The 13,036-nt window shown below is 36.2% G+C and overlaps 1 pseudogene; it reads left to right on the top strand.

Moving 5' to 3' along the window:
* The first annotated feature begins 3,828 nt into the window (after nt 1–3,828).
* LOC143384023 (U6 spliceosomal RNA) lies at nt 3,829–3,924 on the top strand (annotated as a pseudogene).
* The last annotated feature ends 9,112 nt before the right edge of the window (nt 3,925–13,036 follow it).

Raw genomic sequence — 13,036 nt, 5'->3', positions numbered from 1 at the left:
GATGTGGGGCCATCTGTATAAGTAAAGATCAGAAAACACTGTATCACTTTTGATACTATTGCCACTTCAATCAAAATTCCATCAAGAGTCATCTTAGTGATGCTGGAGGTAGGAATCTATAAATGTTTCACCTCTTGAGTTGGCTTCCTGCTACTTTGCACCAATAGGAGCAATCAGTAGAGACAGAGATGAGCTCTTTGGCTGGTTCATGACTATGAGAACACCAAATGAGCAGATTGCTCTTTAATCTGGCAACAGTAATTTGTCCCGGCCATGGTTACATCGGGTTTCCACCTTCTTTCAGTCTCCAACATCCTTTTCAGAGACACCAGCACAAGCCAGAAGTAACTTTTATTTCTCTCATCCTTTCTTTCTCATCTCAGGGTTTTCTTCATGTGCTGCTAGTCCTTTAGCTCTCATTTAAACAATTCTCTATATCATTTTTTCTGTTAAGTCAACTAGTGTGCTTTCTGTTCCCCAGATTGTACTGTTATACAAAGTTCCACTGTGTCTCCTTCCTACCAGTCTATTTGTAGAAGCATATACAACTTTTGGACAATCAAGAATATGTTCACCTCCTCCTTCTGTCTCTCCCATCTTCCAGCTAAATTATACAAAGGTGCTATTGAGGCCACGTAATGAGTATTATATAACCACAGCATGATAGGGGACTGGTCCCAGACTCCCTTTCCAAAACACAATCCCAAACCTCACTGTTGCTGGATGTTTGATTCTTTTAAGCAAACATACACATGCTGACTTTTAAAAGTTTATAGCTACTGAGATTCTATACTTTTTATATCAGCACCCAGCGTGACTTATCCTTATTAATACATAAATATAAAATTATTCTTACTAATACATAAATATGAAATAATATCAACTAATTATTAGTAAAACAATTAATTAATATTATTTATAGATACCAAGTATTATGGTTATATAAGTATTTATGAATAATATTGCTTATTATATTTATACATAAATATTAATAAATAAGTTGATGCCAAAACTATAGTGTCATTGCAGATTTTTTTTTCCAATATGCAGCATTAGCCCAGCGATTAAGTAGAAGATGACAACCCAAGCCTAATCACTCCTGATCTACGTCATTCAAATGCAAACTATTTGCTAAACCTAAAATACTTGATAAATCTCTTGCCTGCAATAATTTGGAAGACAAATTAGATGGTTACAGAACTGGGAAAAGAGGTTGAAAGAGATTATTGTACCACATATTGGTGGACACTGGATCCGTTTGACAACATGTGAGAAACAAAAGACAGTTTAGAACTAGACATGGAAGAATAAAGAGAGAAGAGATATTTAAGTCTTGCAGGATTGAAAAAAAATGACAGCTTCTAGGCCCTAAGCAACAAGAAATGGATTTTAAGTACTGTTTTGTTGGCAAAGACAAGGTGAGATTTCTTATTTTGATAGAGTGATCGGTTTTAGAAGGGGCCCTATTCAGGGCTCTCCTCTTCACGGTGGCTACTATTAAGTCCCACTGTGTACAAGAGACAGGGAGCAAGAAAATAAAGACTATCCAAGTACTGTTTCAATAAGAATTGTAGGTGTGATTACTCATGCATTAAAATGATTGGAAGTAAATAATTCAGAAACCTAATGAGGTTTTGAGGAAATTAAGTTGTCAAAGAACATTAGCCTCTTTTAAACTTTCTGTTATTATTTTTAGCAAGTCTTATAATAGAACCTTAGTAGAAAGTAAGCTACAGAAAGTGTGTTGGTCCCAAAGAGGACACACACCTCAATAGCAATTTCCGTAATGCCTAGGAAATAAATGGAAAAGAGTCCCTTGGAACATTGTTCCTTTTACCCAACAGATTGCAGCTTTGCTTCTTAAGAGATATCTTAGATATCACTTCATTCAAGCAGATGCTGTTGATTCAGTGTGCCCCAACATGCCAGATTCAGAGGGTCAGTGTTGTGGGGGTGCAGATCAACAATCACCAGTGATTCTGATACACAGTTAAGTGTGAGAATCACTGCTATACACTAAAGATGCTATCCAACATGTCGTTCAATCAATACACTTTATCTTCAATGCCAATATTTCTTCCCATTTTTAAATTCATTTTAATTCTTTATAAATGACAGTAGAATGTACTTTGATACATCATATAAAATAGAGCATGATTTCTCATTCTTCTGGCTATCTGTGATGTAGAATCCCACTTGTCCTATAGTTACATATGTATGTAGGCTAATAATGTCTGAGTCATTCTACTATTCTTCCCTCTCCCATACCACCTCCCCTCCCTTCACTCCTCCCTATCTCATATAAAGTAACTCTATTTTTCCCTAGCCTCCCTGCTCATTGTGAATTAGCATCTGCATATCAGAGAAAACATTTGTACTTTATTTTTTTTGGAATTGGTTTATTTCACTTAGCATGATATTCTCCAGCTCCAACCATTTGCCTGGGAATACTATAATTTCATTTTTCTTTAAATCTGAGTAATATTCCATTGTTTACACACACACACACACACACACACACACATACACACACACGCACCATTTTTTTTATCTATTCATCTGTTGAAGGCACCTAGGTTGGTTCCATAAAAGCCATTATGAATGGAGCTGCTGCTATAAACATTGATGTGGTCACATCACTGTAATATGTAAAAATTTCTTCTCTTATAGAAGCTTTGGAGTAAACAAGAGCCATGATGCCCTGAAGAAAATCTGTAATATCTTCTGAAATGTTACATTCATTTTGTTTATATTTTAAAATTACATACAATTTTATCTTTGGCTTTTTATGATTACTAGCATGATTTTTAAGTGGACACGCACCACTAAATCAACATCCAAGAGTATCTTGACACCAAAGTGGAGAGCACAAGGCCTACACGACCAGTCAACAATCTATGCCCAGACACTGCTCCAGGCACTGATGATGCAGAGGTAGACAAAAGGCATCCGGCCTCTGCAGACATGGGGCACACAGTCAAAGGGGTGGAGAAGCAGCTGACAATAAACAAGCATACAAATAAATAATGAGATAATTTCAGAAAGCCATTCACGCTGTGAACAAAATTAAGCAGATGAGATGATTGAAAGGGACTGTCAGGAAGCAGCACCCTTGGGTTAGGTACAGGAAAGCTCCTTCTGGAGAAATAGTATTGACCTGAGACCTGAGTGATGTAAAGGAACAAGTTCTTGGGAAGGAAAGGACTCTAACTTGTGCAAACCTGTGTAGTTGGAGCAAAGTAAGGGCTGCAGAGAGATGAGGCCCAGGCTAAATATTTGCAAGACATCTGATCAATGATAAACTGTGTTCTTTCATTTCTACAGTGTCTCATAGAAGGAAGTGCTATTGATTAAAGGTTGCTTACTATTCTTCTGTGTGCTAATGATTTATGTTTGTTGCTGTGCAAGCATAAATGATTTTTACATTAATGCTGAGAAAATTAAGAACTTATGATTAAAATGGAAAAAAGAACAAGATTTATATCCCCTTTAGATGCAAGGTAGAAATATTAATCCTCAGTCTCTTCCGCCTGTATCGGGGTACTGAAGGTAAACCAGATCTTAAAATCCCTCAGATCTGGTGACATGAACAAGTATAAAACAGAACAAAATCAAAGACAATGATTAGCCATGACAAGCAATGGTGAGGGCTGATGACTTGAATATGAGCAAGAAATAAGTTTTATGAATATATACCAATTTACTTCTTCATTTTTATGGTAGGACTGTTGGTTGTAGGTAGTTAGTGAGGGAGAGGGGGAAATGTTGGAAAGAGAAGAGGTGTCAATGTAAAAATGAAAATTCCAATTAAGAATCAACAATTTGGGTGCTGCCTTTGGCAGCACATACTAAACTTGGAAACAGAGATTAGCATGGTCCCTGTGCAACAGTGAACCACAAATCTATAAAGTGTCCTGATTTTTTTAAAATGGGGAAAGGACTCAGGTAGATTTTTCTCCCAAGACAGTAAACAAAGACCTTGAAAGCACATGAAAAGATGCTTAGTATCCCTGGTCCTTATGGAAATGCAAATCAAAACCACCTGTGAGAGATCATTGCATAACGATTAGGCTAGTCATCAAAAACAAATGAACCAACAAGAGAGCCCAGAAAATAACAAGTATTGGTGAAGATGCTGAGAGCGAGCAACACTTGGGCTGTATCAGTGAGAATAAGAAATGGTGTGGCCCTTATGCAAACCAGCATGGTGTTTCCTAATAAAAATAAATAGTTTCTGACTCAGCAATTCCATCTCTGGGAATGTATCTAAAAGAACGGAAAGAAGGATTTTTCTTTCTTTCTTTCTTTCTTTATTTTTTTCATCTTCCATACATTTGATTCAAATGAGTTATGCATTTCCATTTTTACCCCAAATACAGATTGCAGAATCACATCAGTTACACATTCACAATGTTTACATAATACCATATTAGTGACTATTGTATTGGAGGGGGGATAGTAGGGGATAGGAAAAAAGGATTTTTGAAGAGATATGTGCACACCCATGTTCATAAGCATTACTCTCAAAATAGCAAAAAAGTAGAAGTATTTTTCACAGATGAATGAATGAAGAAAGCATGGCATATACAAAAGTAAGGACGTTTTAACACATGTTCCAACATGGATGGACTTTGAGGATATTAGGCAAAGTGAAACAGCCTAGATAAATGCTGTAGAGTTCAAGTTATATGAAGTATTTTGAATTGTCAAGTCTACAGAAACAGAAAGCAGAATGATAGTTTCCAGGATCTGGGCAGGAGGAGAGAGTGGGAAATTGTTCATTAAGCATAGAGTTTCAGTTTTAAAAGATGATAAACTTCTGGACATCAGTGGTGAAATACTATGAATATATTTAACACTACTGAACCATACACTTATAAACTGTAATTTTATATTATGCAATTTGTTTATTTATTTATGTTTACTGGTGATTGAACCCAGGACCTCACACATGCCAGGCGGGTTCTCTGCCCCTAAGCTACATCCCAGTCCTGTTATGCCATTTTACTACACTAAAAAAGTAAAAGGATAAAAATCCTGTAGAGAGGAGAGAGAAATTATTTCAACAAATCAGAGCAGAAGCTGGGAAATTTTGCAGAGCTGGTAGGAAAACTAGGTATATTTAACTTGTTAAGACCATATAAAAATGTCATGCAGATTAAAAGGATTTATTGCTCCTCATGTGGGGCGAAAAGATGAGGAAGATAGAATGAAAATCTTGCCCTCCGCAACTAGTTGGATTGAAAGACTAATTAAAAAGTGCATTCCCTGACTTTTTAAAAAGGGCAAATGCTAAATACTCTTACACCGATTTTTATTTTTTCCATTTTCCATTTCATTGAGAGATGGCAAGCATGAAATAATCAAAAGTTTACAACACAGCGAGGCATGATTTGACTTTGTTTTAAGGTTTCCAGGCAAGGTCACTTTTGCTCTTACTTGATGGAGCTTTATCAGTCCCACTTTAAAGATAAGTAAATGGAGGGTCAAAAGATTGAAGGAATGTAAGTCATCAGAATTACTAGTGGAGGAATTGGATCATTGCCTACTCCTGTCAACTGAGTACTTGATAATACCACATTATGTTTCTTTTTTACAACTTCCATTAGAACCCATCTTTTCTATACATCTACATATTATTTGGAAGTACAGATAATAAAAGATGCCAAGATACATACAGGAAGCAGCTTTCAACTAACTTAATCCATCTCCTTTCTTCGTGGCCCACCTAGAGATTTCATTATTTACTGCTTTCTTCAGCAAGGTCTATAGTCAAAGAAGACTTCATAAATGGCTGTGCTGCAGCATACGAAGGCCAGCCGTGGATTTATGAGAATTCCTGGATTCATTACCCCGACCTGCCACTTGACAAGAACATTAGCATGGACATGATGCTATCCCTGCAATTGAGTTTCCTCATCTGTAAAATGACTCCATGTACCTCATAAAGTTTTAACAACAGTTAAATGAAGTAACATATGTGCAAGCACTCTAAACAGTAAAACACCATGCAAATGTAGGCCGTAATCGTCATCCCAGGTCCCCACAAATCTGGCAGTAAGGACATTAACCAAGAGTTAGGAAACACAAAGAATACTGTTTTTAAAATTCCTAAAAATAGCATCTTTCAGTGCATCATCTCTAGAAGTAAAATATACAGAGGCTAAAATCTGAGGATGTTCCTTCAGTAAATTTATTTTGATAATAATAGAGAAATGTGAGAGATTCATTGCCTCACAAAATTCAATGTGTTAATTTTAGGTGTTAAATTCTAGGTATTAAATTCTTACAGAGGAAATATTTATTTCCTGCCTTTGTATATAAAAAAAAATTGTAAATTAGAATCACAAGACATTTTATGGTCAGGTCTACATGTATATTATTTATCTATGTCAATTATATGATGAAAACTTTGACGTCAAGAGGTTTAGTGTATGCTTAAATCAGGAGTCTGAGAAGTCAATATGGATTGTAAGCATTTCTGAGGGTGATTTGAAGGTCTTAAATGTTTGTAAGCTCAGTTTTTAATCTGTAAAAGTCGGGAACAATTTGTTCCTGTCTTAGTTTGGGTGTTTGGGTCCTCCACAAAGATTGCCTGTGGTGTGGATTTGGGTACAGGTAGTTGATGGAGGCATAATCACAGAAAAGCCAGGGGGGAGTAGATAATGAAGTAGCAGAGGAAGAAAAGGCAATGGGAGGTGCATCCCTGAGTTGGTTTCTATGGTAGGATAGTAAGGCTCAGTTCCACTAGGGATGGTTCAAGAAAAGGGAAATTGCATGAAAATGGAAGGAAACCCTCATTGTTATACAAAATTACATATAAGAGGCTGTGAGGGGAATGGGAAAAAAAACAAGGAGAGAAATGAATTATAGTAGATGGGGTAGAGAGAGAAGATGGGAGGGGAGAGGAGCGGGGATAGTAGAGGATAGGAAAGGTAGCAGAATACAACAGTTACTAATATGGCATTATGTAAAAATGTGGATGTGTAACCGATGTGATTCTGCAATCTGTATTTGGGGTAAAAATGGGAGTTCATAACCCACTTGAATCTAATGTATGAAATATGATATGTCAAGAGCTTTGTAATGTTTTGAACAACCAATAAAAAAATTAAAAAAAAATAAAAAATAAATAAAATAAAATAAAAGTCCTAAAACACTGAAAAAAAAAAAAAAAGAAAGAAAAAGAAAAAGAAACCACAGAGAATTTACTCCCCAAATTATCTTTCCTGGGAAAGGAAAGCAGAGGTAGTTATCTGCCTCCTACACCTATTGGTTGAGAATTGCTCCCGTGTGCAGGCTGAGTGGCCTTCCAAGCTTTCAAGGACAGTCTGGAGAGCAAGAGAGCAAGGAGACAGCATAGCATGCTTTGTCAAGAGGGGCTGGCAGCATGCACTGGAAAGAGATCTTGAGATTGGATACGGCAGAGGCACAGAAAATAATGCCTTATACTTTATTGGTTAGCAGGATGACTGAGTAAATTAGTATAAGGATATTATGTCAATGTACATATCCAATCATGTGTGACATTTTATAAATGGCAACTGGATCTTTTACTGGGCTAAGAGATTTGAATATTACTAGCTGGTAGGAATTTACTCTGTCTCCTAGATACTCTTTCCTTTTTTATGACTTGTCTTCTGAATTCTGTTGCTAAATATACCTTTCCATATTTTGCAAATATACTTGCATATGTGTCAATATGCTCAGTCTTCCCATTAGCATTTTATAAAAATTTATGTTCTTTGTTTTCTTATTTAAATGGCAACCTGTTCGGAAAAGAAGGTTAAGTGCTTCTTTCAATTTTGTGTAATTGTGTGGACCTACAAGGATCTTATATATAGGAAGGAAGGTAATAGATGCTATGCTGTTTAACATGGTTTTAAAGTAAATGTCTTTCAATTGCCCTCATCACCAAGCTTCACAGTGTTTAAAACACATGGCCTTATTATTTCAATGAAAATTCAAATTCATAGCTCCCATTAGCATTGCAGAGGATTTCTGGCCTAGTTTCCCTGGATATTAATGGAAGTTCAGATCTTTTAATGAGCTTAATACAGGAAGAATTTTGGTATTCAAATAAACCACTGCCCCTCTCTTAGCTTAAAGCCAGAGAGAAAGGGAGCACTGTTACAAACTGGCCATGGAACTTCAAAGATGTGGAACTGTCAGAAAAGCCATGAACTATTACACACACAACAGATGCTCGGTCATATTGGGTACATTTTTTCCACATGAAATTCTACTTATTGGATACAACTCTCTCTTGATTTCCTCCTACCTTATGGGTGGATCCATCTAATTTCCTTTTCTATTTCTTCTTTATCTCATTGTTTTAAAAATTTTGGAAACCATCTGGGCTCAGTCTCACTTCTCCTTCAATTCTACAGAGTCTCAGCCCCAGTCTTCTATCTTGAACTTGATGCACATGTATCCAGGTAACTTCTCCGTATGTCTACTTTGATGGTATAGCAGATTAAACATACAAAAAAGTAAAAATACAAAAATTATGAAGCTGTCAAATCCTGCTGCCTTTACACTCTCTTTGCAATGTGATATTCACATGATAATGCCATCAAGGATGGATCCTCTTTATCCCCTTGAATCTAAACTAAATATGCGACTTGATTACACCAATTAAATGCAGTGGGTACATGGTGGGAGTTGTAAACCGAAAATTCAAAACCTGCAGCTCCTGTGTTCTCTCATGCCCCTCTGAGCTCTCTGTGAAAAAAAAAAAAAAAGAAAGAAAGAAAGAAAGAAAGAAAATCAGTCTCCATTAGCCTGTTGGAAGGCAAGATCACATAGAGGGGGCATAATTCACCCCACCTGAGTTCCCAATTAAGCCACCTGCCTATTGCAGCAGCATGAGGCCCAGAGGAGGCCAGTAGAACCAACAGCTGAGTTCAACTGAAAATGCTGATACAGCGATTTCCAACCAGCTCAGCTGGTAAATGTGTACTGGTTTGTTATACAGGAGTAGATGACTGATACAGGTGTTGAATACATATCACTAATTTAACCAATACAATTTATTTTATTCCCTAAACCTACTATCTCACGGTTCTCCCTTTACCACTAATTGCGATTTCAATATTTTAATTTCTCAAACTACAAACCCCACAGTGATTATTTTTTTTTCTCACAAAATCCTGTCAGTGCAAGCTTATGTCAAAAATGGAACCACTTCCAACTGTTCTCCTTTGCTTATATCCTTGTTCATGATAACATCATCATCTTTCACCTGGATTATTGAAATTAATTGCTAAATTGTTTCTTTACTTCTGCCTTGATCCTCTGCAATCTAGTCTTCTTGTAACAATAAGAACAATTTTAGTTGTAGATGGACACAATACCTTTATTTTATTTATTTACGTGGTGCTGAGGATTGAACCCAAGTGCCCCATGTATGCGAGGCAAGTGCTCTACTACTGAGCCACAACCCCAGCCCAACAATTTTTAAATCATGAATTATGCTATGTCATTTCTAGGATGAAAAGTCATTCCATGAAATTGTTTTGTGGTTCATGTAAAAATTAAACACAATTATCATATAACTCGGCAAATCTATTCCTAGATCTATATCTGAAATATTTGAAAATAGGTGTTCAAACAAAAACTGCACATGAATGTTCATGGCAGCAGCATTCACAGTATCCAAATGGTGGAAATAACCCAAATGACTATTAACAGACAAATGGATGGATTTTGGTCTATCTATACAATGGGATGGCTTTCAACCATAAATAATATGAAGTGTTGATCTATTTTACATCAGGGAGGAACCTCTAAAACTTAAGTAAACTAAATAAGCCAATCACAAGAAGTCACATAATAGAAGATTCCACTTATCCGAAATATCTAGAACAGGAAAGTTCATGCAGACTTAAACTCAGATTTTGGTGGTTACCAGGGGACTGGGGAAGTGAGATTAGGAAGTAGCTAATGGAGGCATAAAGGATTTTTGTTCAGAATGATGAAAATGTTTTGGAAGTTATTGTGTCCATCACCAAGAAATCCTGTCAGTGCGATAAGCTTGTACAATACTGTGGTGATTGTACAATACTGAGGATGCATTAAATCCCACTGAACTACTCACTTTCAGTGTTTCAGTTTAAGTATGTGAATTTCACCTCTGTAAAGAAAAATGCACATCAATGATTTCCTCTTGCCACTCAGATCAGCCCTCACCAAGTCCTACAGGTTCCCATATGATCAAGTTCTCTGCCAGTCTTGCTCTCCCCTGCCACCACTCAAACTTACAAGCTATTTGACAAACATTGATAAGCATTCTCTCATCTCAAGATGCAAATGTTCTTGATTTCTCTGCCTGAATTGCTCTTTTGCTAGGGATTCATATAGTTTATTCCCCGCTACTTTTCTTGATTTATTTTTCTCCATAGATTTAGTATTAATATAGTATTACTAATATCTGCTCTTTTTATATGTTGTTGGTGATGTGACCATGGAACAGGAACTCCGTCCTGATCAACTGTAGGTCTCCAGTACCTACAATCACGTTTGACACAGTGCAGGTACTCAGTCATTTACTGAAGGCACATATGTTGAGAAAATTAATATTAATGGAATGAATAATAAAGAAATGAGTTAGTTGAAGGAAGGAATCCGAGGATGGATGTAGTAATCAATCAAATAAGCAGAAATGACACCTTTGGTTGGAAATACCTTTGTGCCTTGGAAAGAGCACTTTTCAAAGAAAGAAATTGGGGGGGGCTTGATTTGTCACTTGGCATTTCTACGTCCCCCCCCCCTCCTCTTTCTGTGTTGCGACTAAGAAGAATGAGGACTATAAATCACTTCCTTGGCCCTGGAAAAGCTGCAGTCTAATGATAGAGAGATAACCTTCTGTAGTTGTTATCTCTTCATCTCTAACAAGGAGGTTGTACTACACTAGCACAAACTCCTTTCTCCTTTTTGGGGTTATCTCAATATCAAGGAAACAAGGACCTAGCTAGCATTAGGTAGATATAAGCTTCTAAATCCTGAATGAAAACAAGCAATACATAGAGTGTGCTTTGTATTCTTAAAAGAAACTAATGTGTTTTGCAGCTGACACAAAGATCAATGATAACATGCAGGGAATCACATAGTCCATGGCCAATATTAGTCTAGAAATGATATGTGTGGAGGTTAAGCCTTGGTGGAAATCAAAGTAACTGTTAAAAGAGAAAGCAAAGAACAGGGCAGGTCATCAGGGGCTCAAGCCCAAGGTGAACCCCCGAAATAGGAAGAGTGAGTGGCTGTTATCACATTACTGCCCACTTTTCAAAAGAGGGAATCTGGTAGCTACATTCAACTTTTTTTCTTTTTTCTTTTTTTTTTTTTTTTTTTGTCAGTTTATGAGATTAACTGGTCAAAAGTTGAGTGGGAAATTTCATTATGAAAATGAGTTCTAGAATTAAGTTGAACTTTTTTTTTCATGTCTTCTCTGGTTCTTCTTAGGTTTGGTTCTGCCTTATTCTCCAAAATATTGTATTTATTTATACATTTATAAAATGTTGTGTTCATTTATCTAGAATAAGCATACATATGAATATTTAAAATGAACTTAAATATACGTATACACATATATGCAACATTTCATATGTATAAATAAATAACTTTTATATATGTATGATAACAGCTGTATTTATTTATTTTTGCATTGAGTATTTTCAGAGAATAAAAATTGCTTTCTTTACTTTTCAGGTCTACTGACCCTGTTTATAAAAGAGGGCAGTGATATGCATAATGTCAAAATATTGGTAAAACCTAGTTCCATCTGAATAATTTTCTTTGCTCCTAAATAGGTGCATAATGATCTAAGCTGCCAAAAACTCTCAAGACAAAAAAGAACATGAAACTTCCAAAGACAAACGTCTACATATTAAAGGTAAAGACCACAAAGAAGACTGATTTTTCTCACGTATTCTAACATTAGTCTAGGTCATTGTCCTGGGGTATGTGTTGTTTTGGAAGTAGGGCAGAGATGAACTGGGACAGCATGGATATTGCATGGAGTGTTTAATTTTGTTTTACTCCATTGTACTCCTGAGAAAGGCTTTGACATTCCAAATCCTATCCACACTTTACTTCCCCATTTAGAAGCATCATTACATTTTGTTGATCCACAAGAGATTTAACTTCTGTTATTCTAGAAACTCAGAAGAGCTATTGAAAATAAGCATGATCCTCCATGGAATAAGATAAAATTTTATTTTCTCATGAAATAAGCCAAAAACAAGGAAAGTCTTAATATGTGCAAACAAGCCCATAGTAAGAGGAGTTTTACAGAGATACATACCAGGAAATTAATGCTGGAAACCATTTCTAGTTGCAATGGAGAATTCTGCCTAATCTATGAGCAATGATAAGCATAATCTACCCCAGCTTAAAGACTTGTATTAATCATTTCACATACATTCTCTCTATTTTCTTCCTTTGTCCTTTTGTCTGCTATATTGATAAAGACAACACATACATTCTTCACCACACTTATGCTTCTTTGGACAACTCTTGCATCCATACCTTGGTAACCCTATCAAGGGTATCAGTAAAGCCATTTGTGGCCAGGGAGTGAACCAGCTCCAAATTCAGGAAGAATGACAATGCTGGGATTTCTAAAAAATCATGTCTGGTGTTTTCAGGGATTCTTTTTCAATCTAGAATCTCTCCTCTACCTTTCAGACAATTAACTTTGTTTAAGTAGCTATCTCGAAGCTCAAGCTATAATTCAAAATAAGTATTGTTCTTTGCATGTGTTATTTCTTAAAATTTTAAAATATCTCGATTAAACAAAGTGTTTCAACTATTGAGGTAGTTATGGCAATATGATGGCACTTTTTATAACATCCTGCATATCAACAGAGTTTTGCCACAATCCCAGGCCCAGAGCTAATCTGAATGCTTATCACCATACCACCTATGAGATCTCCACACAGAGAGAACAGCTTATCTTCCTACTCACTTGCAAACACTTCTGTTGTATATGCATATGCAGGGTAATTTTTTCTTAAAAAGTAACAAATGGGTATAG

This window comes from Callospermophilus lateralis, chromosome 1 (assembly GCF_048772815.1).
Source record: "Callospermophilus lateralis isolate mCalLat2 chromosome 1, mCalLat2.hap1, whole genome shotgun sequence".
In the NCBI taxonomy this organism is placed as follows: Eukaryota; Metazoa; Chordata; class Mammalia; order Rodentia; family Sciuridae; genus Callospermophilus; species Callospermophilus lateralis.
Note: the sequence above shows the minus strand (reverse complement) of the source record. Positions and strands in the feature narration are given on the sequence as shown.